This window comes from Narcine bancroftii, chromosome 2 (genome assembly GCF_036971445.1).
Source record: "Narcine bancroftii isolate sNarBan1 chromosome 2, sNarBan1.hap1, whole genome shotgun sequence".
NCBI classification, from domain to species: domain Eukaryota; kingdom Metazoa; phylum Chordata; class Chondrichthyes; order Torpediniformes; family Narcinidae; genus Narcine; species Narcine bancroftii.
The window spans coordinates 297,380,963-297,408,740 of NC_091470.1; the positions used below are offsets into that span (position 1 = coordinate 297,380,963).

General features: G+C 40.4%; 1 long non-coding RNA gene across 6 annotated transcripts in view; it reads left to right on the forward strand.

Annotated features, from left to right (window-relative positions):
* LOC138755456 (uncharacterized) overlaps positions 1-27,778 on the forward strand; it is a 105,172-nt gene that overhangs the window by 63,650 nt on the left and 13,744 nt on the right. For 5 of the 6 annotated variants that reach the window (XR_011352308.1, XR_011352310.1, XR_011352306.1 and 2 more), the window contains 2 exons: positions 21,567-21,612; positions 23,001-23,147. This is a non-coding gene — a long non-coding RNA (uncharacterized lncRNA). The remainder of the gene's footprint in view (positions 1-21,566; positions 21,613-23,000; positions 23,148-27,778) is intronic. The other variant, XR_011352311.1, reaches the window with a different exon arrangement.

Below are 27,778 nucleotides of genomic sequence, written 5' to 3' on the forward strand. Positions count from 1 at the left end.
TTCAAATGCAACCTGTCCTTTTTGTACAGGTCACACCTACCCCAAAAATGGTCCCAATGATCCACAAACTTGAATCCCTGCCCTTTGCTCCACCCCTTCAACCACGCATTCATCCTCCATCTCATTCTATTCCTGCTCTCACTGTCACGTGGTGTACAGTTTTGGTCACCAAATTAAGATATAAATAAAATAGAGAGAGTGCAGAGAAGGTTCACGAGAATGTTGACAGGATTTCAAGGTTGAGTTATAGGGAAAGATTGTGCAGACTAGGGCTTTTTTCTCTGGAGCGTAGAAGATTGAGGGGGGTCTTGATAGAGGTGTTTAAGATTTTAAAATGGACAGAGTAAATGTGGATAGGCTTTTTCAATTAAGAAAGGGGGAGATTCAAACTAGAGGACATGGTTTAAGATTGAAGGGGGAAAATTATAAGGGGAACATGAGGGGAAATTTCTTTACGCAAAGGGTGGTAGGGATGTGGAATGAGCTTCCGGAAGACATGATTGAGGCGGGATCATTGGTTACATTTAAGGATAGACTGGATGGTTACATGGAGAGGAGAGGACTAGAGGGGTATGGACCGGGTGCTGGTCAGTGGGACTAGGAGGGTGGGGATTTGTTACGGCATGGACTAGTAGTGCTGAACTGGCCTGTTCTGTGCTGTAAATGGTTATATGGTGGTACAGACAGTAATCCCGAGATTACTCCCTTTGCGGTCCTTCTTTTTAACACTCTACCTAACTCCCTGTACTCACTTTTCAGGACCTCTTCTCTCTTCCTCCCTATGTCGTTGATACCTACATGTACCGCGACTTCTGTCTCATCTTCCTCCCCCTTTAGGATGTCCTGGACTCGAGCAGCAATATCCCAGTCCCTGGCACCAGGGAGGCAAACCACCATTCTGTTCTCCTTGCTCTGTCCACAGAGTCCTTTGTCTGTACTCCTGACTATTGAGTCCCTTATGACTATTGCACTCCTCTTCCTTTTCTTACCCTTCTGAGCCTCAGAGGCTGACCCAGTGCCAGAGGCACAGCCACTGACACTTTCCCCAGCTGGGCTATTTCCCCCAACATTATCCAAAGAGGAGTACCTGTTGTTGAGGGCCATAGCCACAGGGGTTCTCTCTAACACCTTACAATTCCTCTTCCCTCTCCTAACCGTGACCCACCTGTCCTCCTCCTGTGGCCCTGGCGTGATCACCTGGCTGTAACTCCTATCTATGATGACATCACTCTCCCTGACCAGAGGAATATCATTGAGCTGCAGCTCTAGTTCCCTAACACGATTCCTGAGGAGCTGCAGCTCAGCACACCTGGTGCAGATATGGACGTCAGGGATGCTAGAAGACTTCATGACTTCCCACATCTGACACAGAGAACAGCAAATTGCTCTCACACTCATCCCTTCTCGCTCCTCCTTCCTCAAATAATAGAAATTACTAAAGAATATGAAAGAAATTAAACAGTCTTACCTAACCTGACAAGCTCAACCTCAGCCTCTGCTCGCCGAAACCTCTTGAGCCAAAGCCTGAATTCCCCACTCCTTCCCTCTCTACTCACTCCCTGGCCACTCCTCGCTGGCCGCCCTTTTACTTTACCCTCTTTTTATTTGCCCTCTACCAGTTAACCCTGTCACTCATTCCTTGCCCTGCTTCTTCTGGACGCCTCTGAGCCCGATTCCAATGGCTCCCTGCTCAACCTGCTAGGCCTCAGCCCTGGTAAGTACTTTAATTCTTCTTAAATACCTCAGTTGGCAGCTCCTTCCACACTGTATGAGGTAGTCCCTCTCATGTTCCCCCTAAACTTTCCCCCTTTCACTCTTAACCCATGTCCTCTGGCTTATGATTCACCTACCCTCAGTGGAAAAAAAACCTATATACATTTACTCTGCCTATCCCCCTCATAATTTTAAATGCCTCTATCAAATCTCCTCTCATTTTTCTACGCTCCAGGGTATAAAGTCCTAATCTGTTTAACCTTTCCCTGTAACTCAGTTCCTGAAGTCTGGGCAAAATCCTAGTAAATCTTCTCTGCACTCTTTCTGTTTTATTCATATCTTTTTTGAAGTTAGGTGTACAAAACTACACACTATACTCCAAATTTGATCTCATCAATGTCAAATACAACTTTACCATAACATCCCAACTCCTATACTCAGTACTTCGATTTATGAAGGTAAATATGCCAAAAGCTCTCTTTGCAGATGGTACGATTGGTGAAGTGGTTATCGCAATGCCTTTGCAATGCCAGCAATTGAGACAGACCAGGGTTTGAATCCCATGCTGACTGTAAGGAGTTCGTACATTCTCCCTATGTCTGCATGGGTTTTCTCTGGGGATTCAGATTTCCTCCCACCATTCAAAACATACCGGGGGTGTAGGTTAATGGGGTGAGCTAAAATGGTCTGTTATCATGTTGTATGTCTAAAAAAAAAAAATCCCTATATACCTGTGATGCCACTTTCAGGGATTTATGTATCTGTATTCCCAGGTCCCTCTGTTCTACCATTTTCCTCAGTGCCCTAAGATTCACCATTCTTGGCTTGTCCTTCCAAAATGCAACAACTCACATTTGTCTGCATTAAATTCCATCTGTCATTTTTCAGTCCATTTTTCCATCTGGTCCAGATCCCTCTGCAAGCATTGAAAACTTTCTTCGTCATCCACAATGCCTCCAATCTTAGTGTCATCTGCAAACTTGCTGATCCAATTTACCACATTATCATCCAGATCATTGATATAGATGACAAACAACAATGGTCCTAGTACCATTATTGTCATATATTTGAGACTTAGCCATATACAAGTCTGGAAGTGTTGTTAAATTCTAACTGCAATAATACAATGTGGAAAACATGGAGCTTCAAAGTAAGAGTACATATCTGTAGTTTACTATGTATTAGTGTGATAGCAACAGGGGGAGAATAATGGTGTTCACATCATATCTATAAAATGAAGTCATTGTGCCCACATGATGTATTTCCATATAATAAATATCATAATTTTGTTGATTCATTTAAACATGTATTTATTTTTATTTAAAATATTCTGATGTATTTCAAATGCAGCCACAAGAAATAAAGAATATGGGAGCAGGAATAGGCTGTCTAGTCCCTTAAGCTTTCCCTGCTATTCATAGACCATGGCTGATCTATGCTGGTCTCAGATCCTCTTCTGTACCACTTCTCCTTAACTCTCAATTCTTCGACCTTTCAAATGCTTATCTATCTCCACCTTAAATATATCTAATGATCTCACCTCCACCAATCTCAGGGATGAGAATTCCAACAATTCTTTACCTTGTTATTTTTAAATGCCTGGCTACTTATTTTGCAGTTGCATCCACTGTTCCCTCTAAGCTGAGCGTGTGTGCACACACACGTTTTGCAATGAGTGCACAAAGGAAATTAATGCACACACAAAAGGTTAGTACCTAAAATAATATTAAAAATTATCTCTTAGCTAACTCTTTCTGTTGACTAGTTATTCGGTTTTTCAAATACCATATTTGGACATCACTAATTTATGTCACCTCACCGTTTCTGTTCCAGTTTGTATGCTGCAGCTATGTTTGACAGACAGTGTTCATATTGTAAAGTTTACATTTGCACAAGCATTCAGTGTGCACATACTTTTATCACAGGAAAAAAAATTGCACAACATAAGATTTTTGTGCACACTAACTTCTAAAAAATTAGAGGGAACATTGGTTATATCCCCTTGAAGCCCTAACACACTAGTGAAAATTGAAGACACAAACATTTAGATTCTGTGCAATTCTTATCTACCCAGGCTGCAGTTATGAAAGGATAAAACATAGTTAATGACTTGAAAGGGATTTTAGCAGACAATTAAGTTATTTTCTATCAGATTGTTGCTCTTTTGAGTTAGAAGACAGTAAAATTGACAAAAGCAGAGATTAATTGAGAACTGATAGGAATGTTGTGGGTGGATGTACTGCAATAATTGGGAAGAAATTGTTCAATGCTGGAGAAGCAGATGGTAGTCTAATTGAAGGAAAGGCCTGTCAATGTATCCATCAGTGGTAGGGGGAAGCAAGTAGATTCCCAAGGAAGGTTGTTTATTTGGTTGCTTATGGGGTCTGAATAATTCTTCTGAATAACAGGCAGTACCTTATAAGTTCACATTCAATGAGCTGTTGTTCTGGAAAATTCAATGGAAGCATAAAAATAGAACGTCTGAATGTCATTTTTCTGATAAAACTGGAAGTGGTTGATTTAAGGCAATTTCAGTTCCTGGTCCAAAGTTTTTCAATTTTAATCTCTGACAGACACACAGCCACAGTTTTAGGAAGTTAACATTTTGTCAAATATTTTGATTTGATGGCCTTTTCATTCAGAGAGTAAGCTGGAAACCCAATGGAAACTAGAAGCACCAAAACAGAGGTAAACAAGAAAGATGGGAAATACTTGAAAGTTGGAACAAAGCACAAAATGCTGGAAAAACTCAGCAGTCAGGCATCATCCATGGAAGGCAATAGCGTGTCAATATTTCAGGTCATAACTCTTCATCAGGAGAGCACTCTAATTTACATAACTTTGATTTGAATGTGAAATGAGCACCAAATATTTGAGTAGATTCAGAGACAGTCTCAAGTCTCTCACATTTATGAGGTACTGAAGGGTAACAGGGACCAGTGGAATAGTGTCTGTTAATGTCCCTCTGAAGGAAAGAAAGAGACATTGTGCAATACAGATATTTGACAGTTTTCAGGATGTTACAGAGAAAAATTGCAGAGAAAAAAAATCATATTCATTTCAAATCAAACATATTGATTTGCATTAAAATTTACAAGGGAGACAAAAGGATAACATATTCCATTGGTTTTATTCATCTTTCGAATCAGACCATCAGAAATCCCACATTAACTTAGCAAGTCCAGTGATAAAACTGCTTTCTTTTTTGTTCAGAATATTTCTGGTTTTCCTTCCCTCTCTCTTCTCCACAGTCTTAATGAGATTGTGAAATATTGTTATGTTAGACAGAGCTTAGAAATTCATTTAACAGCTTGGTTATGCAATAATATATAAATATTTGAATACCTTAAAATGTGATATATAATAAAGCATGATGCATACAATCTATAAAAATATGAATTCATAAGCAGATTAACATTTTCTCTACAGGCCATTGAAATCAAAATATTTCTATTATATTTAAAAATAATTGTTTATATGTAACATTGACCCCAATCACCCTTTTCAACAATGACAGAAGGATTCAAAACTGGAGAGTGTACTTTGATGAAATCTCAGAACAAATACAAAAAGGCACATGGCCTGTTTTGAATGGATTTGGTGGAGTCATGGAAGGTGAAGGATGACAATATACTGAGCATGGTACAGACATCCACCATCTATCCCAATTTTCTCACCACTCAAACTACTTCCATAAATGTTGCAGTGCTTGTGTTGAGGAGACTACAATTTGATATAATGAAATGAGAGAACTCAGGAGGGAAGACTTGGTATCCAAATGAAAATATTATGTGGTTCTTCAGTGTCCCTGGCCAAGAGCTGAAGTTTTTCCAGTAGAATAAATTGCATCTTAATTTTTGAGGAGGGGCAAAACTCTCACATGTCCCTGTAGTAGTGATAAACAATATAGTTCGGTTATCGACTATAATGCCTTGCAGGATGACATAGATTGATTATTGATTGTAATGGCTGGCATGTTGCACAGGACCATGAGGGAGTAAGAAGCAGTAATGGTGGAATAAAGACTGAGCATATTTTTAACTCCACCTCAGAGTGTTGACTTTATTTGATCTCAGGATTTAACAGTCCCTGCCACCTAATTGCATGCTGGCACACAGTTCAACCCATCAGCAACAGGTTGAAGTGCTAACTCAGGATGTATCATGCGCTTACATTCTGACTGTTGTCATTGCTTTTAACGAGGTTAAGCATTTAGCAAATGCCTTCAGGACTGCACTTAGAGGCAAACGAGCTGTCCTGAGAATCCTCTGTGAAAGCACAGATTCTATCACCAATGTGTATATATACAGATTGTAGTGTAGGATGACTGTGATTGGCTGAGAGTGTAGCCACACCTATTTGCAGGTCTTAAAGGATTGCTCCTATCCAGACCAGGTCATTCTGGACTGGTCAACCTACTTGTGATATGCTCCAGTCTTTTTGTTAATAAAAGCCTTGGTTTGGATCAACAAGTCTTTGATTCTTTCGATGCGCTCTACATCCTCAAAGTTTTAAAAGGATTAACCTGCATTCTAGGTTTAATCTTAGAATGGAGAAAAGCTCAGTGCATTGGCTGGGCCTCATTCTCGGATAGGCGTCCTCTCAGATTCTGTAGCACACCTGATGGTTTATTATTTAGTAGATGATTCAAAGTCTCTCATGGTTGTCTCTTCTGCATGGAAATAGCTGATTAATTTAAATTTCAATTTAGACATATAGCACGGTAATAGGCCCTTTAGGTCCACGAGCACATGCTGCCCAATTTACACTCAATTGACCTACACCCCGGTACATTTTTTGAATGGTGGGAGGAAACCAGAGCGCCCAGGGAAAATCCTTGCTGACACTGGGAGAACGTATAAACTCCTTACCAACAGGGCAGGATTCGAACCGAAGCCCCTATCGCTAACTGCTACGCTAACCAGCCCGTTCATTTCAGTTCTCTGTATGAATGTCATTCATCTGAAACACAAATGAAAATTGAGTTTCGAATCCTTAAAATATTTACGTTTCTCTTCTGAATTTCTATGCCTTTATCATTTAAAAATCTTTGAAGATATATATTTGAAACAATTTTAAGAAGCAGTAACATAATCCAAAGTGAATAAAAATATACGCAGTATAAAATCTTATTTCTTGATGAACAAAATCAAAAACAGGGATAGGCCATTTGGCCCCTGCCATCCAATAAGATCATTGCTGATCCTGACCTAAAATCCCAATCTGTGCCTAATCTCAAGGTGCTTCTAAATGTTTTATCTAATACATATCCCAGACATTGAGTCATACATTTTGTCTGATAAATTAAGGGCTAGATTTAAATGTTGTGAAGTGGGTCAGTCACCCATTTTAAGACCATTGGATATGAAAGTTAGTATTTTGAATAAATAATACCTGGCTCATATTTTATTTAATTTAGAGATAGAGCACATTAGTACTTAAATGGATCCCTATCATCCATCACACAGTATTGCCATCATGGAAAAGGAACAGGAGCATCAAAATCAGGACTGCTGGGCTGGGAACTAAATTCTTCCTGTAACCTTGGATCTCTTATAAATAAAACTGAGTAAATTATTCCAGAATATTTACACATTTATTTTGTATAATATTTTTATATATGTATGTGATTATTAAGTGCTGTATGAAAAATATATTGTGTGTACACCATGTTCCAAAGAAATGCCGTTTCATCTGATTGTATACGGATGATAAAAAAAACTTGAACTCATTACTGTCTCCCATTGCGAAACCTCCTCGACAGCCCCATCCTCTGCTCATGCAAAACTTCATGCCCTTCCAGAATCAATAAACCTACTTACCAATATTTTTTTCTGATTCTTGATCTATGTACTGAACTGTTTATTGATATAAAATCTGCCTCTAATATTTATGTCACTGAGCACACCACAGTATAATTTTAAATTTGTGTGAGTGGAAATGGCTTATAGTGAATTGGCAGGTAGTCTTATTTTTATTCTGATTAATGATTTCTATTGATTTCAATGAATTCATTTTACATAATTGCTGAAGATGTGATGTGTTATGATGTTATTCAATGTGATGCTTCAGCTAAAAAATGAAAAACCCAATATATCTGGAAGATGCTACAATATGTAGTGGGAATTGTTTGAATTATTTTAGGTACAGTCCTTGCTGGTCTATTTATATGATTCTGTGGCGGCTCACCACGAGGCAGGCAAACTGGCCCTGCTTGTAAGCCATGCGACGGGGCAGCCGGCCAAAATGGCGGCGTCGGTGGTTTCCCTTCCTTCCAGCACGGGGCTCAGAAACCTGCGCTGAGGGACCATGTGACGCCCGAGTGACGTCAGTGCCCTTCAGTGTGGTTCTCAGCCAGGTCTGGGCTAGGAGTATAAGTGCAGCCCAGCAGCCTGTAATGAGTCTGCTCACTGAACTCAACCCGTCTGGTTGTGTGTGTTATTGCAGGAACAGTGTAGCTGCCACTACAATTGGTGACCTCGACTGGTTCAAACGTCTTTGAACCCATCATGAGCGAGCCTGGGATCAGCGCTATAAACTGTCTGAATTCTGGGTTCAGGAGCCAGAGACCTGGTTCGGCCACATGGAGGCTCAGTTTCACTTCCACCACATTTCGTCGGACACGACCAAATTCTACCGTGTGGTCGCTGCCCTGGACAAGGCCACTGCCAGACATGTGCTGCACCTTGTTCAGCATCCACCTGCCAAGGACAAATACGAGACCATCAAGCAAGTGCTTACCTGGTCCCTCGGACTATCCAGACACCAGTATACCGCTCGTATGCTGCACCTCAATGCCCTGGGGGGCAGGTCTCCAATGGAGCTGATGGATGAGATGCACACGCTCATGGGTGAGCACACCAACTGCCCACTCTTCGAGTGCATCTTCCTCAACCATATGCCCAGGGACATCCGGCTGCTGCTAGTCCAGGAGAGCTTCACCAGCCCGAGGAAGGTCACCCAGAAGGCCTAAGAGCTATGGCTCGCACGATTCCCGGAGGGCTCAGTGGTCCAGTCAGTCATGAGCCACAGGTACAACCACACCAAGCCTGCCCCTAGCACTGCGGTAGAACACCCAGCCCCTGCAGGGGCCCCCAAGAGCATAACCAAGACCACAGCATCCGCCTCAGGCCTCTCCTTCTACCACCAGCACCGGGGAGCCAAGGCTCGGAAGTGTCGTCAGCCCTGCTCATTCCAGGGAAACGACCAGGTCGACTGCTGTTAATGGCTGCGGTGGCTGGCCAACGACACAGCCTCCTCTACCTGCGGGACTCAGTCAGTGGCCGGTGGTTCCTCTTTGACACTGGAGCCCTGATCAGCGTCATCCCAGCCACGGCCGTTGAGTCAAGGAACCGACCTCATGGACCTCCCCTTCGTGCGATATCCCCTCCATGGACCTCCCCTCCCCTCCCATTCAGTGTAACCAATGGTGTTTCCATCTTCAAACAGAAGATGCTCTGGATGGTAGACCAAAATAACTTGCACATCACCTTCACATATTTGGATAACATCACGATCTGCAGCCACGACCTGCAAGACCATGATGCGAACCTCCAGAAATTCCTCACCACCGCCAAATACCTGAATCTGATCTACAAAAAGGATAAGTGTGTTTTCCACACTACCCAACTGATGATCCTTAGCAGCATCATGGAAAATGGGATAATTGGCCCTGACCCTGACTGCTTGACCGCCCTCTTTCCCACAGCCTTAAGGCTCTGAAAGGGTTCCTGGGTTCTTTCTTATTACGCCCAATTGGTTCCAAATTATGGGGATAAAGCCCACCTCCTTATCAGGTCCATTCCTTTTCCCTTGCAAATGAAACATGGGCAGCCTTCTGTCGCATAAAAGAGGACATTGTAATAGCTGCAACCTAAGCAGTGGATAAATCTGCCCCCTTCCAGGTGGAGAGCGATGCATTCGATTTCGCCCTGGCTGCCACCCTCAATTAGGCAGGCCATCCTGTTGCCTTTTTCTCCCACACCTTCCAGGGCCCTGAAGTCTGACACTCCTCTATAGAGAAGGAGGCTCAGGCTATAGTTAAGGCAGTACAGCACTGGAGGCATTACCTGGCCAGCAGACGTTTTGCCCTGCTCACAGTCCAATGGGCCATGGCATTCATGTTCAACAATAAACAGTAGGGTAAGATAAAGAACAATAAAATTTTGAGGTGGAGGATTAAGCTCTCCACCTCCAATTATGACATTCTGTACTGGCTGGGGAAGCTCAATCGGCCCTTGGATGCCCTGTCATGAGGGACATGTGCCAGCGCACAGGTGCATCGCCTCAAAGCCCTCTTCAATGGCCTCTGCCACCCCAGTATCACGAGATTTTTTTCCTTTATCAAATCTCAGAATCTGTCATATTCCATTGGGGATGTCAGAGACATAACCAGGGACTGCAGGGTCTATACCAGTAGTTCTCAACCCTTATCGTTCCACTCACATACCACTTTAAGTAATCCCTATGCCATCGGTGCTCTGTGATTAGTAAAGATTGCTTAAGGTGGTATGTGAATGCAAAGGGAAGGTTGAGAATCACTGCTGTAGACCCAATTGTTACTGAAATACTTTGCTTGAGAAAAATTGTCATTGGCCCATTTCCTTTGGAGTTATGAAACCGTGCACATAATGAGTCAATTAGGTACAATTAATGATTTTCAAACTTTTTCTTTCCACTCGCATACTAGCTTAAGCAATCCCTTATTAATCACAGAGCACCATTGGAATAGGGATTACTTAAAGTGGTATGTGAGTGGAAAGAAAAAGGTTGAGAACCACTAGTCTATGTGGAGTACCACTAGTCTATGTGGAGTACAAGCCTCATTTTTACCAACCAGACAGGGTGCACCTGATAAAAGCCACATACCCTTTTGAGCATCTGAGGATGGACTTCAAGGGCCCCCTTCCCTTCATCAACCGCAATACATATTTCCTCATAGTTATTGATGAGTATTCATGGTTCCTGTTTGCACCGTCATTGGGACCTTGCGCAACCTGTTCACCCTATTTGGGTCCCCATTGTACACCCACAGCGACCAGGGGTCGTCATTTATGAGCAACGAGCTGTGCCAATTCCTGCTGGCCAGGGGTATCGCCACCAGCAGGACCATAAGTTATAACCCCCAGGGGGAACAGTCAGGTAGAGTGAGAATGGCATCATGTGGAAAGCCATCCTCCTTGCCCTAAATTGCAGGGGACTGTCTGTTTCTCATTAGCAGGAGGTCCTTCCACATGCCACTCTATCTCTGCTATGTAACACTACCCCTCACAAAAGAATTTTCTCCTTTCTCAGGAAGTGATTGTTGGGGACCACCCTACCCTCTTGGCTGAAATCTCCAAAACCAGTCCTGCTACAAAAACAGGTGAGGGGCCATAAAACCGACCCCCTGTTCAAAAGGGTTCAGGTCCTCCACACGAAACCCCAAATCGCATATGTAGCCTTCCCAGATGGACGCAAGGAAACTGTCTCTATCCAGGACCTTTTGCGCGGGAGGGTCCTGAGGAGCACACCCACCAGGCAGCACCCCCCTCCCTTCTGCAGTCACACATTACGTACCATTGCATCCTCCCCCCTATCCAGTCACTCCGGCTGAGCCGTCATGCCCCCTGCAGGTCAATATGGCACTGGAGGCCCAGGATGAGACAGCGACCCCAGCCGCAACCCCACAACCGGCGCTCTGTTGGTAAGTACAGAAGATCAAGCCACCGGACAGGCTCAACCTATAAGACCTTGTGCCCCACGTCACCCCGACTGACAATAAAAAAAAACAAGGGGTGAATGTGGTGAACAGCTGAGCTGTATTGTACTCCTGATTTCCAGATTACTTGGCTCCGCCCCATCCTGTGACTGCACCTGCAACTCCTCCCTCTTTTGACCTTGTATAAAACCTCCATCACCCTTTCCCTGAAAGCCCGGGTCATGACAAGATGAGGTCCTTGACCATTGTGAATAAAAGTCTCCAGATCAGTAACTCAGTCTCAGCCTCTTGAGTTATTTACTGTCATGAATTTTGATGTTTTAATTGCATAATTGGATGATGACATAAGGGCTGCCTTCAGGAGAGAGAATCCAAGGAAAGCATCCAGTCCGGATGGAGTACCTGGCCGAGTGTTGAAAACCTGTGCTGACCAACTGGCTATTGTATTCATGGATATCTTCAACATCGCACTCCAACAGGGCATGGTAACTGCTGTTTTAAACTGACTTCAGTCGTACCTGTGCCCAAGAAAAGTGTGGTAACCTGCCTAAATGATTATTGACCAGTGGCACTCACATCCACAGTGGTGAAGTGTTTTGAGTGGCTGGTGTTGAAGCATAATAGCTCCAGTCTGAGCAGCAATATGGATCTGTTCCAATCTGCCAATTGCAACAACAGGTCTACACCAGATGCCATTTCACTGGCTTTACACAAAAACTTGGAACACTTGGACAGCAAAGATGCATACATCAGAATGCTCTTCATGGACTCAGGGTCAGTGCCAAGGTGGGGGCATTCGCCAGCATTTCCCCCCCCAAATGAGGTATTGTGAACCACCACCCGCTGGTGGTATTGTGACCACAGCCTAGCATCACTAGCATCTAGCATCACTAGTCCCAAGGCAATATAAGCTGCGTGTTTGACTGCTACGTCGGAGGCAAGGGGAAGGCAGCAGTAAAGCTGCTGCATGGAGTTTCATGCATGGAGGTTGGCAGTACCACTGCCCCCAACCCCCTGCTGAGTGAACTTTTGAAGATCAGATTGTGCCCCGTGGTTACCCTAATGCCCCTTGCTAAGACTTACAATTCGGCATTCAACATCATTGTCCCTTAAAACTGATCATCAAACTCCAAGACCTGGGCCTCAATTGCATCCTGGATTTCCTCAGTGATTGGTAAGGTCATCACCTCCATAATCTCTAACAGCACTAGAGCACTGCAGGGTTACATAGTTAGCCCCCTGCTTGACGTGATCTGCACCTATGACTGTGCGGCTTGGTACGACATGAACACCATTTATAAATTCTCTAACAATAACGCCATAGTGAGCTGTCTAAAAAGGGGCAATGTGTCAGCAAATAGGAGATTGAAATTTTAGCTGAATGATGAATTAACAACAACCTCTCACTCAATGACACCAAGAGCAAAGAGATTATTGTTGACTTTAGGAGTATGATCCAATGATTATTGAAGGATCAGATGTGGAGAGGCTGACAAATTTAAATTCCTGGAAGTCACTATCTTGGAGGACCTTTCCTGTGTGCATCATACTAATGCCATTGTGAGGAAAGCACATCAGCAACTCTACTTTCTCAGGAGTCATTGGAAACCTTGGCAAACTTCTGCAGATGTGTAGTGGATAGTGTGTTGACCTGCTTCATCATGGTCTGGTATGGGGGCATCAATACCTTTGAGCAGAAAGCCTTGCAAAAGGTAGTGGTCACAGACCAGTACATCGTAGGCCAAAACTCTCCCAATCATCGAGAACATCTACAAGGAAAGCAGAGAGCAGCAGCAATCATCAAGGATCCACACTACCCAGGATATGCTTTGTTCTCTCTGCTGGAAAGAGGCATAGCAGTGAGAAGTACAGATGCCACAAGGTTCAGGAATACATCAGACTCCTGAACAACAGACTCATCCAGAGACTCATTTAAGAACTCTTACTTTGCTCACTATTTATTACTGAATATTTATTTTCTGTATTTGCACAGTCAGCTTGTTTACATTTTTTATTGTAAACATTTCTTTCTTCTTGAGTACAGGCAGGCCCCTGGTTAAAAAAATCCAATTTACAAACAACTCATACTTACGAAACAAGAAGCCAGCCGGCAGTAGAATGCTGTCAATTTCCAGTTCGAGCATGGTTGAGTCAACATCGCGAGAGAGTATGCTGTATGATACTCTTTTCGACCTTCATTTTTAAATTTGCAAAATTAAAGTTTTACTGTTGCAGCTATTCAAACCACCTCATAATACATTGCAAGACTCTAGTTTAAAATGCTGTATTTGAAATATAGGTGCTGAGCTATGAAATAGAGAGAGAGGTAAGTTGCTATGTTGAAAATTATTGCTGCCCCACTGTGAATTGGCTCCCTGCAACACTCTGCCTTACACTGATGGGAATCTGCTTTTTTTTGTCTCTGCTCTGATGCGGCAGACCAGCAAGTTTCCAAACCACTGAGCAATACATTAGGGTTAGGGATAGAGTGAGGGGTAAACTACATTAGACAAATATTTTCTTAAATAAACTACGTTCACATTGCCAATAAGGATCAGTTTTATATATCCCTTTTATAGTATTGGAACGTATTATGTTAAAATGCATTGTAATAATGCTTTGAACAGTGCGGTTTTCCATAACATTGAACCTGCTTGGAACACATTAACTGTGTTATACCTGTACTCTTATTTCGTCTGGTTTACAAGTGACTTATGAAGCAACAAATGGTAACTTTTTACTGCTTCTCGGGTTAAAGGCAGCTAGAAATGAACAGATGCTTCTTTGCAGCTGATTCCACTTCCAAGTTTCATGTGGTTAAAAATTAAACTCTGACTCTCCAGCACCAAGTCCGTCCTCTCCAACAGTAGCCATCTCTCCATCATCTTCTCCTACATCATCAAATTATGTACTGTATTACTTTTTTTAAAAAAAAACTTTATTTAAAGATTTTATCACAGGAATAAAAAGAAAAATTACATTTAAATAAAAAAATATAAAAAATAATATAATTACAATACAACATTAATAACCTAACTTAATTCAACCTAACCCCCCCTACATATACAAGAACTAAAAAAAATCTATATACAAAAAAACCACCCTTCCCCTCCCCCAAAATAAAGAGTGAAGAATTAATAAAATTAATATTATATATTAAAAAAGCACACACAGAGAAAAAGAAAAATATGACAAATAAAAATAATTTAAAAAAAAGATTTATCAGTTCTAAAATATCACATCTAGGAACATACTTAAATCAAACTTAATTGCATATACTTAACAAATGGAGTCCACTTCAACTTATAAAAAGACATCTTATCTTGAATTGAAAAAGATATCCTTTCCATAATTAAACAAGACTTCATCTCTAAATACCACCTATTGTGTACTGTATTACTATGTTTAAGATGTAATGTATTTGGAAATTTTTCTTAAGTGTTTTACATGTGTAGAGAGGAAAAACATATACTATTTATTGCTATATACCAAGATAAACATTTGACTAACTTATGCTAAATCAGGACCGTATGGACTTGTTCCAACTTAAATACAAATTCGAGTTAAAGACAGATCTAGGTAACGGAAGTTGTTTTTAACATGGCGACTACCTATATAGTTTACAGTTACCAGCAATTAGAAAGTCTGCCTGGCCTGCAGGAAAAAGAATTTGAAGATTGTATGTGATATCATGTTCTCTGACAATAAATTTGAACTTTGATTAAAAAAAGCAAAAGAACATGCATGTTTTGAGCATGTGATTGAAGTGAAATAACCCATTTTTGTTTCATTTTTTTCAATATCTTATGGAATTTAGTTTACACCAAAATATTGCCATTTTACTGTTAAAATTTAAACTTTAACTTCTTATCCAGAGAAATCAATAATCAGCATGTACATGGCAATGAAAAGGGAATAGGTTAAAGCATATTCATATTTCTAAGGAAAGTACTTAATGGTTTCAAACTTCCTCGAGGCTATAGATGTATTCCTCCCATTCAAAATGAGGAAAGTCTGATGGATTTCAAAATAGTTAGTTCCATCAAAGTTAGCCAATTCCAATGGAGTCCCAGGAGTTGTATAGTCCCCCAAAGTTCCTCAACATGATTATCCAACTGCACGAAAACCAACAAGGTCGGGTCAGATACAGCAATGAGCTCTCTGAACCCTTCTCCATTAACAATGGCGTGAAGCAAGGCTGTGTTCTCGCACCAACCCTCTTTTCAATCTTCTTCAGCATGATGCTGAACCAAGCCATGAAAGACCCCAACAATGAAGACGCTGTTTACATCCGGTACCCCACGGATGGCAGTCTCTTCAATCTGAGGCGCCTGCAAGCTCACACCAAGACACAAGAGAAACTTGTCCGTGAACTACTCTTTGCAGATGATGCCGCTTTAGTTGCCCATTCAGAGCCAGCTCTTCAGCGCTTGACGTCCTGCTTTGCGGAAACTGCCAAAATGTTTGGCCTGGAAGTCAGCCTGAAGAAAACTGAGGTCCTCCATCAGCCAGCTCCCCACCATGACTACCAGCCCCCCCACATCTCCATCGGGCACACAAAACTCAAAACGGTCAACCAGTTTACCTATCTCGGCTGCACCATTTCATCAGATGCAAGGATCGACAATGAGATAGACAACAGACTCGCCAAGGCAAATAGCGCCTTTGGAAGACTACACAAAAGAGTCTGGAAAAACAACCAACTGAAAAACCTCACAAAGATAAGCGTATACAGAGCCGTTGTCATACCCACACTCCTGTTCGGCTCCGAATCATGGGTCCTCTACCGGCACCACCTACGGCTCCTAGAACGCTTCCACCAGCGTTGTCTCCGCTCCATCCTCAACATCCATTGGAGCGCTCACACCCCTAACGTCGAGGTACTCGAGATGGCAGAGGTCGACAGCATCGAGTCCACGCTGCTGAAGATCCAGCTGCGCTGGATGGGTCACGTCTCCAGAATGGAGGACCATCGCCTTCCCAAGATCGTATTATATGGCGAGCTCTCCACTGGCCACCGTGACAGAGGTGCACCAAAGAAAAGGTACAAGGACTGCCTAAAGAAATCTCTTGGTGCCTGCCACATTGACCACTGCCAGTGGGCTGATAACGCCTCAAACCGTGCATCTTGGCGCCTCACAGTTTGGCGGGCAGCAGCCTCCTTTGAAGAAGACCGCAGAGCCCACCTCACTGACAAAAGGCAAAGGAGGAAAAACCCAACACCCAACCCCAACCAACCAATTTTCCCTTGCAACCGCTGCAATCGTGTCTGCCTGTCCCGCATCGGACTGGTCAGCCACAAACGAGCCTGCAGCTGACGTGGACTTTTTACCCCCTCCATAAATCTTCGTCCGCGAAGCCAAGCCAAAGAAAAAAAGAAGCCAATTCCAATGGAGTCCCAGGAGTTGTATAGTAAACAAACAATTTATTGTCAAAATTGTTGCAAGGACTATGACATCACCCTTATTTTTGATCAACTAATTTACCGATTTTTGTTGAGGATCAGATTTGTAGCTAAATGAACCACTGGAGATTGCTCCCAGATTTGGGTTGTTTAGATGTCAATTTTACAAATTGCATTGTATTGTCCCCATCATCTTTACAGTTTAAAAAATTGTCTAGTCTTTACAAAAGATGGTTTTCTTCCAGGTAATTACAGTGACATTGTGATTATTGGCAGTGATTAGCAACGGACTTCTCAATGCAAGGTCTCATCCCTTCAGGTTTTGGATGTCTGCAATATTTTATACATTTCACACTTTAATTTGCATTTTTTTCTGTTATTTTGTTTTCTTGCTCTCCTTGCTTTCATAATTCACTACTTTTCTTTATCTGAAATTAAATTTCTTGATATAATCCCCTCTCCTACACTTTAATCCATTCTCTTCCTCTGTTTATTACTCAATACCACCTGATTAAAGAGATACCCTGTTAGCTGCTTTCTGCATTTGAATGCAAATGCCTGCATTTCATGCTGATTTGCTATTAACTGAGACTCAGCAACTTTGTGGACAAAACCTTTGACTAGAAGGATACCATAGCAAGTTCCACTAATGGACTACATGATCGATGTCCTGCTATAGCAATTTGTATGAGAAAATGGGGCTGGAGAAATGGATTTCCTGTCACACAGCAGAACTGAATCTCAAGATGAAACTGTTTACAAAGAGAATAAGGAAAAGATGTGGAGCAAATAGAGACCAGAGTCTGAAATGCTGGTTAAATAGACCCAGAAATAGGGAAGGGAAAGTATGATATTAATCCTGCCTTGTCCAGTAGGTTAAGTTGTCTGGGTTTTTTGCTTGTATGAATTAATCAAAAGCTAATTGTACTGTATATTAGCCTATGGGAGGCGCTCTGCCTCACCCTTATCAAATTGCCAGTACACTTCAATTTTTGCAAGCACTTATGCAAGACTGGACAAAGGATGAGAAATTTCCTAACTTGAAGAGCTTTTATGAATTTTTATTATATTAATTTTTTATGGCACTCTGTATAATGCAAAAATAACTGGGATTCTCCTTTTAATTAAATTCCATACTTATTTAATTATATGAATGTAAATTCCACAGCTGCCAACTCATGCACCTGTCAGTAGTTGAGTAAAATTCTGCTGGTCCAGTAATAAGACTCCATTTGGAATTGTGAATCATTAAGTTGAAAATTTAGACACAAAAATAGATGCTATTAGCATTTTGGATTTTAGGGATTGCAAAGCAGCAGAAGGGAAGGTTAAATTCAACTCAGTGATTTCAATGCAGGAGTACACAAGGTTCTACTTATTTGTACCTTTAATTTCCTCACATTACTAGACATGCTGTTTATAAGTGCTGTGGATATATTTGTTGAAGCCAATTGGATCAAGGAAAATGTAGAAAAGGTGAAAATATAGTGGTACTAAAAATGAGTGGTACTAAAGTAGATAATCATTCATAGTTATGTTGAAGGGAATCTCTTTTACTTCTCTTTCTCTTACTGTTGGAGGCACTGGGCAATGGTAGTGGCACCTCTTTATATTTTTATGACGGAGCATGTTACTCCTCCCCCTATTTTCTATGCTACTTTGGCTGAAAATCAATATGGTGAATGGATAGTTTCATTTGTAGTCTCTTTAAGGGGGACTGGTTCTGTGACTGAAGCACATCATGGCAGTCATCCAGGAAATTCTGCATGAGATTTTCATGGTTTAGGTTTTCAAATACTATGCAGGAAGTCCAAAGTATGCAAGCCTCTAAGCAGTTTTACAGTGAGTCAATGAGATCGAAAAGCTCAGGAAATCCATTGCAAGCTTCACATATTGAGAACCTGGATACACTGACATTAGAAATAGAATAAGCTCAAAAAAAATGATGAACATTTCCAAATGCCACATACATCATTGTCTACTTGCCTGAGAAATTGCTCTCTTTACCACTACTAATTGTCTTCCCAAAGCCTCCATTTAAAACAAATATAAACGTGTTTATTCACATCTCATAACGTGTACTTACTGCCACCTACTCAAAGCACTTCCTACAAGTAATTTGCATGATACTCATTGACAAACATCTTTCACTCCTGTGTTAAAAGATGGATACAAAAAATACCATCAGTACCTACTTGGAGGAAATCAAAAATTGCTTCTCTTCTTAACCCAGAATAAAGGAAATACCTTTCAGTTCATTGAAATAAATGTTGCTGAGGCTTTGTTCAGCCATGGACTGAAATTACCAAGGTAATAATATCCTCCTATCTCATCTCATTGGCCACCTTCTCCTTAAACCACTCTCCATTCTGCATTTTTTCTACTACATTTGTCTGTTTCCTGCAGGGCAAATTTAGAAATATATGAAAACTGCAGATACTAGTAAATCTGAAATAAAAGCAGAAAAATGGTAGAAACACTCCTTAGCCAGAAACATCAGCTGTTTCCCTTATCACTAATGCTCTCTGACCTGCTACATTTTCCCAGCATTTTCTGTTTTTATTACAGATTTTTCTCTGCACTTTTTTGATGTCAGATTCCTGATGACTGAATTTTTTTTTCTGTTGTTATCAGACACTTAAATCAACCTCTCATTGGCAAAAATAAAGATGTGCTTGCATTGTTTTAACTCTGCTTTTCTTGATACCCTACACTTTGACTTTGTAACACTAAACCCTACCCTCTTTGATTTGCTGTAAAACTGTACCTTGCATTTTTGTTTTTTTAAAAAATTGCACTACCTGTTGTTCTTAAACACGAGTTGATTTACCTGGATGAATAGAAACCAAATTTTTCACGCTATCTCAATACACATGACAATAGATAATTCAAATTTAAACCTGGTTGTACTGTGGAAGAATAAATAATCCACAGTGATGATAAAATCACACCACACTGGATTTCAGATATACAGCCATCAACTCAGATACTGATACTTAGAGAAAAGGATAGCAATGAGACCTGCAAGTGAAAGGAAACCAGGCCTAAAAGGTATGCAGCCAGAACAGGGAGAGAAGACAGAGCCAATTTCGATTCATGAGAGGGTGACTTGCAGTCATGTTGAACTGCAAAGGATTCAAACAAACTCTTCTATGAGGCAGGCTATATTGCAAGCTTGTCATAAAATTTGTGATCAATTTGAAAAGGGGTAGAAGAGATAACTCGCAATTTGCACCAGATGTACAAATTGTTGAGCCAATCTATTCCAGAATTAATGTGGTGTCAACTCCACCTAAAACTCCTAAGAATCAGCCATCATGGTAGTAGCTTCTGATGGCTAGTGCTACTACTGCTCACTTAAAATACACGTTCTCGAGTATTCAATGTTTCTACCCTAAGAAAATGATTGTATGCTTTTCATCATTTTTATAAATTTCTATCAGGTCTCCCCTCACCCTTCAATGGTCCAGAGGAAACAACCCAAATTTTTGTTCCAAGTTTGTCTAACCTCCCCTCACAATTCATAACCTCCAATTCAGCCAGCATCCTGGTAAATATCTTTTGTATTCTTTCCAAATCCTTCACAACTTTTGTATAGTTCTCATGACTCTCTTAATAAACAAATTTATTCTTATTTCCTTATTTAATATTTTTTGCTTTCGATTTTATGTTCAAGGCTTCAATAAGAGGAAGAAACAATATCTTCTTGATCAAAAGACTTCATGTTTTAAAGCATTTATTACTCACCCTTCAGCCTTTTCTCTTCAAGAGGAGAGACATAGCTTACATATCCTTTCCTGAACAGTGTAACCTTATCTTAAACAGCTTTTATTTGCTCTTATCTACATTCACCTCATGATGAGGCAAACAACCATACATAATATTTCAAGAGTGTTTTCAACCATTTTGTGAAACATTTTTAAAATAACTTCTTTGTTTAATATGAATGAAATTTACCTTTCCTGATCTTTATTATCTTTGGATTAGGACTTACTCACACAATTTAATACCTTAAGGGCAGGAACTTAGCTGAGTTCTGACTGGCCTGCTATATCCAAATCCTTAGCTTTCTGCCTATTTATCAGTCCTTTTCTTTCCTTGATTTCTCTATGACAGCTGAAGGTCCATGGGTACTTATAATCCAGCCAAGTGTATTATTTACTACAAATGCTGGCAAGTTTATTCAAATCCCAGCTGTCTGTACATTCTCCACCATTAACACAAAAGCAAGTTAATAGCTTCCACCTGTTAGTAAAATATAACCTAGCACATAGAGCTGTGCTAAGTCCAGATGAGTCTGCCCTGGTCTTTAATTCCTTACTAGGTTTAATATATTTGTAAATTAGTATCTTTCAGAACATAAGGACAACCCAAAGTGGTTCACAGTATATCAAGTATTTAGGGAAATTAAGTAATTCTAGAAACATAAGGAAATATGGTGAAAAGAGTGAAACACGAAGTCAGGCCCAAAACATCAGTGATGTATATTTACCTCCTATGGACACTGAGAGACAGGCTGAGTTCCTCCAGCATTTCTGTGTTTTGACTTAAGGAAATGTGCACAACATGGGCATATAGTATAAACAGCTGTGTGATAAATAATCTTCCAATGGCTTTTCTGACATTCATGAATGGATAAATATTGGCCAGAAAACTGAGGGAAGACACCTGGTCCTATTTGAAAAATATCATGGGATCTTTTACACAAATGGAAAACAATTGATGAGATCTCTGTTCCGCTTCCAATAGAAAACAAGAACTGAAGAACGTGTCAAGGATCTGGAGTGAAGTTTAGGTACAAATCTTTTTAATTTAGAAGAACAAGCTAATGATAAGCCATGACTGACAGTGAGACTATAAGACCAAAAGATATAGGAGCAGAATGCGATAATAAAAGAAAATGAGTTGTTCATCTTACTAGATGGCAAGGCTGTCAGTGAGATAGATCAGAGCATGAGATGTTTTCCATTAGAGACGGAATATTACATCATCATACTAAGTAAGTGTTTTTGGCTCAGGCTGTTATATAATTTTTAGTCTCATTATCCAATGACTTGCCTCTCTGATCCATCTCCCTGATAACTGCTGAGGCAAAATAATATTTTTGTCACATTGCTTCCACCTTCTGTGCTTTGACATTTATTATGTTTTTATTTATATTATTGGCTCAAATTCTATTTCAACTTTTCTCTTATTTTTTATGTGGAATTAAAACATGAAATGTGGAATTGCAGTATCATGTTTCTTGATAATATGGCTTCATTATTCCACACTGGCTTTATATTTTTTCATATTACTTTTTAGTTGTTTTTTTTTCTTATTTTTGCCTTGCTTTTCCTGCTTTCTTAACTTTTCCTTAAAATGGGTCTTCTCTTGCCTAGAATACAATTAAACAGATTGGAAAATTTTAAAGTTTTCATTTCTACTAATGATTCATAAGGATCATAATATCTTGATGGACTCAAATATCTCAATCTGACAAAGCAATTGGGATATCATTTTCAGAATCATCTTGTCCAGGTTTTGTTTTTGATGTCAAATTATTAGCTCTGCAGCCAAAGAGGGTCTGAAACACTGATAGTGCATCCTGGTCAAATATAGAAACATAGAAACATAGAAGATAGGAGCAGGAGTAGGTCATTCGACCCTTCGAGCCTGCTCCGCCATTCAACGAGATCATGGCTGATCTTAAAGTTCAGTACCCCGTCCCCGCCTTTTCTCCGTAACCTTTAATACCCTTATACTGAAGAAATAGATCTAATTCCCTCTTAAATAGATTTAATGAACCTGCCTCTACTGCCCTCTGTGGCAATGAATTCCACAGATTCACCACCCTCTGGGTAAAGAAATTCCTCCTCATCTCGGTCCTAAATGGTTTGCCTATTATCCTCAAACCATGGCCCCGGGTTCTGGATTTTCCCATCCTTGGAAACATCCCATCTGCATCCATTCTGTCCAGTCCTGCCAGAATTTTATAGGTCTCTATGAGATCCCCTCTCAATCTTCTAAACTCCAGCGAGTACAATCCCAAATGTTTGATCACTCTGCCTTTTTTCATTATTCCTCTTCTCTTGATTAAAAAAAAATAGCCATCAGTGTGTTGAAGGTGTAATTAATGGGATTAAATGTCAGTCATTCTTATTTCCATGTGTATATTCATGTATATACCTCATTGCTTTTCAGAAGTACTGACTCATTCACTGTGGATGACTACGGGCATGATCAGAAACAGCAGTTGAGCCATTTGGAAGCAAGAATACAATGGCAAATACATCTTAGGTCATATTGCACCCCAAAGAATGCTACTACATTGTACCAGACCACAAACAGGTAGTGACAATAATATGCTATTATCTTTTCTGTATTTCTTATTCAGGTCCTGCATGTAATCTAATGTAATACCTGTATGTCTTGTGGTTCCCAGAACTATATTTCTTAAATACAGCTTTGAGACTAATCCATGGTTTACGTCATGTTTATTTTAAAACCGCATGTTCTGTGCTGCAGTGTGTTTCCCATATGAACTGGTATGCTGCAGCAGAAGATAGGTCCCTTTTCATCCTTACAGTAATAGTACATATTTTATCTTTAACTTTCTTCCACCTTTTTTGTTTGAATTAAATCTTATTGTTCCTCGCCACACTTTTTAAAGCATTATCCACAATTTTGTCCGGGTTGTAAGATGTCACATTTCCATTTTGTAGAGCTGAATGCAATCATTCCTCTTTGTGCATTGTGCTTGTGATACAATGCTCTCAAGATTAAGTTCAGGGTTATAGTCACATTTTATCTGGAACAGTGGCAAGGGTTCCTTTGCAAGCAGTTTAGCAAGTCAACTCTAACCTGCATGCAGATGTACAAAGTGGAAGAACAAGAGCACAATTACTGGATATGGTGTTTCATGGCAAGGGTACCATGATATGAGATTGTGAGGTTCATTCAGAAGCCTGATGGCTGCAGGGAAGAAACTGCCTTCAAGCCAGTGGATGTGTAATTTCATAATCTTGAATCTTTGATGGGAGAAGGGAAAAGAGAGTGTGTCTGGGTTGGGTTCACTAGGCTGACTGTTTTTCTGATGCAGTGGGAAGTATAGATCGAGTTGATGGAGGAGGGGAGGGAAATCTGTGTGATGTTTTGAGTTGCATTCACCACCTTGTCACAATTGTATTTTAAACTCACTGTTGTGTTGATATCACATTTAACTGTTCCTGTGTAGGCCAGATATTGATTCTTTTCCTTCTCATCTGTTGGTTTGTCTCTGTAATCATGATGTGTGACTTTTGGATATCATGACTTTGATTGGGTTTCCAGGTTTTCTTAAATGGATACTGTTCATGAATGGCTTGCTCTCTCAACAAGTCAGGTAATAATTTAACAAGGTTTATGGAGTATTACTTGCCTTCCATTTCTGTTTTTGTCTGCAATAGGCTTATTTCTTCTTGGTCTTGTGGAGGATACATTTGCTTATCAATTTTGTCATACAATTTGCACTATCAGTGGCTCAGATGGCAGTCCTAAAAGGTGTAGCCCAGAGTGACAATAAGGCAAGGTTAGAGCTTTCCTTTGTCTCTTTGTATTTGTTAAGGATGCCCTTGACTGTTAGACATGTCTTCTTGCGAAAGCACAGCCTCTGGGAAAGTGTGGCAATGATGTTCCAATATTAAACCGTATTAGTCTGCAAACTCACTAATTCTCCCATTAGTTTCTCAGGAATCCTCTGTTCTACATACAGGATTCAATTTGATGTAGTTATTTTGTAGCTCTCAAGTCTTTCATCCTTCTGATGAATGACTATTTGGAGGAGTCCTCCACATTCATGAGACTGAATTGAATAAATCGACTGCTGGTGTTCCATGTACTGAGTCATATCTCAATGACTATTATCTTTCCGTATGTTTCTGCATTTCAGGCATGTGTTGTCCTGTATCTTGTTGGATGATAATCCAGCATTGAAATATAATTTCTCTGCCTACCTCAGTTAGTGCTTCAAGTAGTTTGCCAGAGAGGAAATTGCATTATATGTTTAGAGAGAGGAACATGGTACAATTTCTGGGGTTAAACATGTCTGCAGATGTTGGAAAACTGGAACAATACATAAAAGTTCTGTAGGAACTCAGCAGGTCATTCAGCATCCATGGAAAGCAATATGCAGTCAACGTTTCAGGTCTGAGCCCTTTATCAGGAGATACCAAAGACAGAGCTAATGCCCAAATGAGAAGGTGTGGGAGGTTTGGAAAGTGGGGAGGAGTATAATTTAAAAGGAGAAAGGTGAATGTCAGTGGGAGAGGGAAGAAAAGGAAGGAGCTAAAAGGTGATAAGCGAGGTGACAGAGGGCTAAGAAAGCTGGTCTCTGACAGAAATAAGGAAGGGGTGGGTGCTGGAAGAATGAAGATGTAGGTGACAGGTAGTGGAAAGAGAAGGAAAGGAATAAGAGGGAGTGTGAGGGGGGAGGAGAATGGGGTAGGGATTACTAGAAATTAGTGGTCGATATTGATGTCTTCTGTTTGGAGACCTTCGAGAGATAATATAAAATGTTGTTCTACCAATTTACTTGTGGCCTCAACCTGGTAACTTTTGAGGCCATAGACAGTCATGACAGAGTGGGAATGAAATGTGGAATTGAAGTTGTTGGCCACTGGGAGAAGCTAGCTATTGCAACATACATAGATATGGTACTCAACAAAGCAATCTCCCAATCTACGTCCAGTCTCCATTATGTAGAGAAGGCTGCACTGGGAATACTGGATGCAGTAAATGACCCCTTACAGATTCACTTGGAAGTACTGTTTGGGACTTTAAGTAGTGGTGAGGGAGGAAGTGTAATTGCAAGAGTAACATTCCAACCCAGTCTCAAGAAGGGATGCAATTCCTTTCTCGATTCCACTGCTTCCACTCCCAAAAGAAGGCTTAACTATACAGGTTCTTCTTTAGTAAATTTGGCATCCCTGATGAAGGGCTCAGGCCTGAAATTGCTTTCTGTGGATGTTTCATGACCAGGTGATTTCCTCTGGCACATCTGTGGACAGTGGAATTCCTGCTAGCCCTCTGCAGGTGTTCTTATGCCAATGAAACTCTTAGAACAATCTGATTGTTGTAAGATCAGTGGGGAGTGTGTCAATCCACACTGACATGGTTTAATGAGGTTGGAAGGTCTGGATGATTAGTGCAGTTGCTGAGATGGTTATTTCAGAACTGAACTTCGGCTACCACAATGCAGTGAGCCATTGTCATGGCCTGTCATTGACTGTTCCATGATCATTAGAATCTTCCATCCTATTGGATGTGATGCAACCTTCTCTCACTCCTATTCTTTGCTTGGCTTCATGGCTCTCACAAGCCTAGAGATTACTGTATGGTAACAAGCTCAACGATTGTTGCTAGCCTTGATGGAGGGGAGGAAGAATCCAGTGATCCTCTCTGTCACTCTTATGGACCTGTAGACTAATCTATTAACCAATGCTCTACTTCAGCAACCATATCACACTGTGATGCAGCTGACCAGGACACTCTTTTATGTGCTCTTCTTAAACCCCAGTGACAGCAAGTTTCACATTCTCACTTCTCTTGGGGTAAAGTTTCCTATGAATTTGTTGCAAGATTTTACTTGCTGAGAAGGCATCTGAACATCCTCATCCCTTAGTTTCTTTGATCTTTCTCATTTTTTTTGGTGTCACAATTTATTATGTAGTGTAGCTTCATATCAAATCCCTTGCCTCATTCATGCTCCTCCTTTAGTGGCAGCATACGTTTGATGGCACCATTTGTTTTCCTAATTTGTATTTAAGACTAAACTTAAAGCCTCAGGAGTAAGTTTATAATATTGCTGACGTTCTGTGTGTTTCTTCAAGATATGCTCAAGGGACCTGCAGTCACTTTCTGTTACAAATGTCTTTCTGTAGAGATGGTTGTGAACCTTCTCTCACCTATAGGTAAATGAGGGCTTGAATGAGGTATAAAAGAACAGTAATTCCTGATTTGTCTGTTTGGATTTCTCAGGATGACTGGATGACCATTTGAGAAGATATTATGACTAAATTAGTTAATGTAAGATATAGATTGGTTCATTATAATTTTATATATCAGATTTATTTGACTCCTGAGAAGTTAAAGATATTTGTATTTATTTCTTCTGATTTGTGTTTTTGATGTCATAAATAAGGTGGTTCCTTTCTTTGGTTGTGCAAGATAGTGAAACCTTTTTGGAATAGAATTATGGAATTTTTGGAGGGTTTATTTAAATTCAAAATCTCACTTGATCCTGTGGTATTTTTATTGGGTTATATAAAAAAAATTGAGTTTGGAACTAAAATTTGATAAGTTTCAAATTGTGTTTTTAAGATTAGCACTGGCTGTGGTGAGAAAATGTTTGGCTATTACCTGGAAAAATGAAATTGATTTAAGTATTCAATAGTGGCATGCAGAAATGAGGTATTGTATTCCAATGGAATAGATCATGTATAATTTACATAATAATTATTCCTTTCTTGTTAAGGTATGGAGCCCATATGGGCTTAAATGTGTTGGGGTTGCACCAAACATGGCAATACCGGTTGACCGGTTGATATGAATTGATCTCCTCTTTCTTTTTTTTTTCTTTGGGGTAGTTAGTGGGGGGTGGGGAGGGCAGATTGGGGAGGGGGGAATATAGGGGAGAAAACATTATGTATATTTGTATTTTATTTTTCATTGTATGCTTTATTTTGAATAATAAATAAAATATACAAAAAAAAACTAATTTCTGGTGTAGGAAGGTTTTCTCACTGGTTTCTGGCAATATATGCCATATAAATCTGCCCTTCATAATGAAAGGATATTTATCCTGAATGTTTCTCCTCCCATAGATGCCTGACCTGTTGAGTGTTTCCAGTATTTTCTTATATTTTGGATGTACAGTATTTGCAATGTTCTAATGTACATTTATATTTTTGCTAAATATTCTAAATGCTTCTAAAATATTGCAG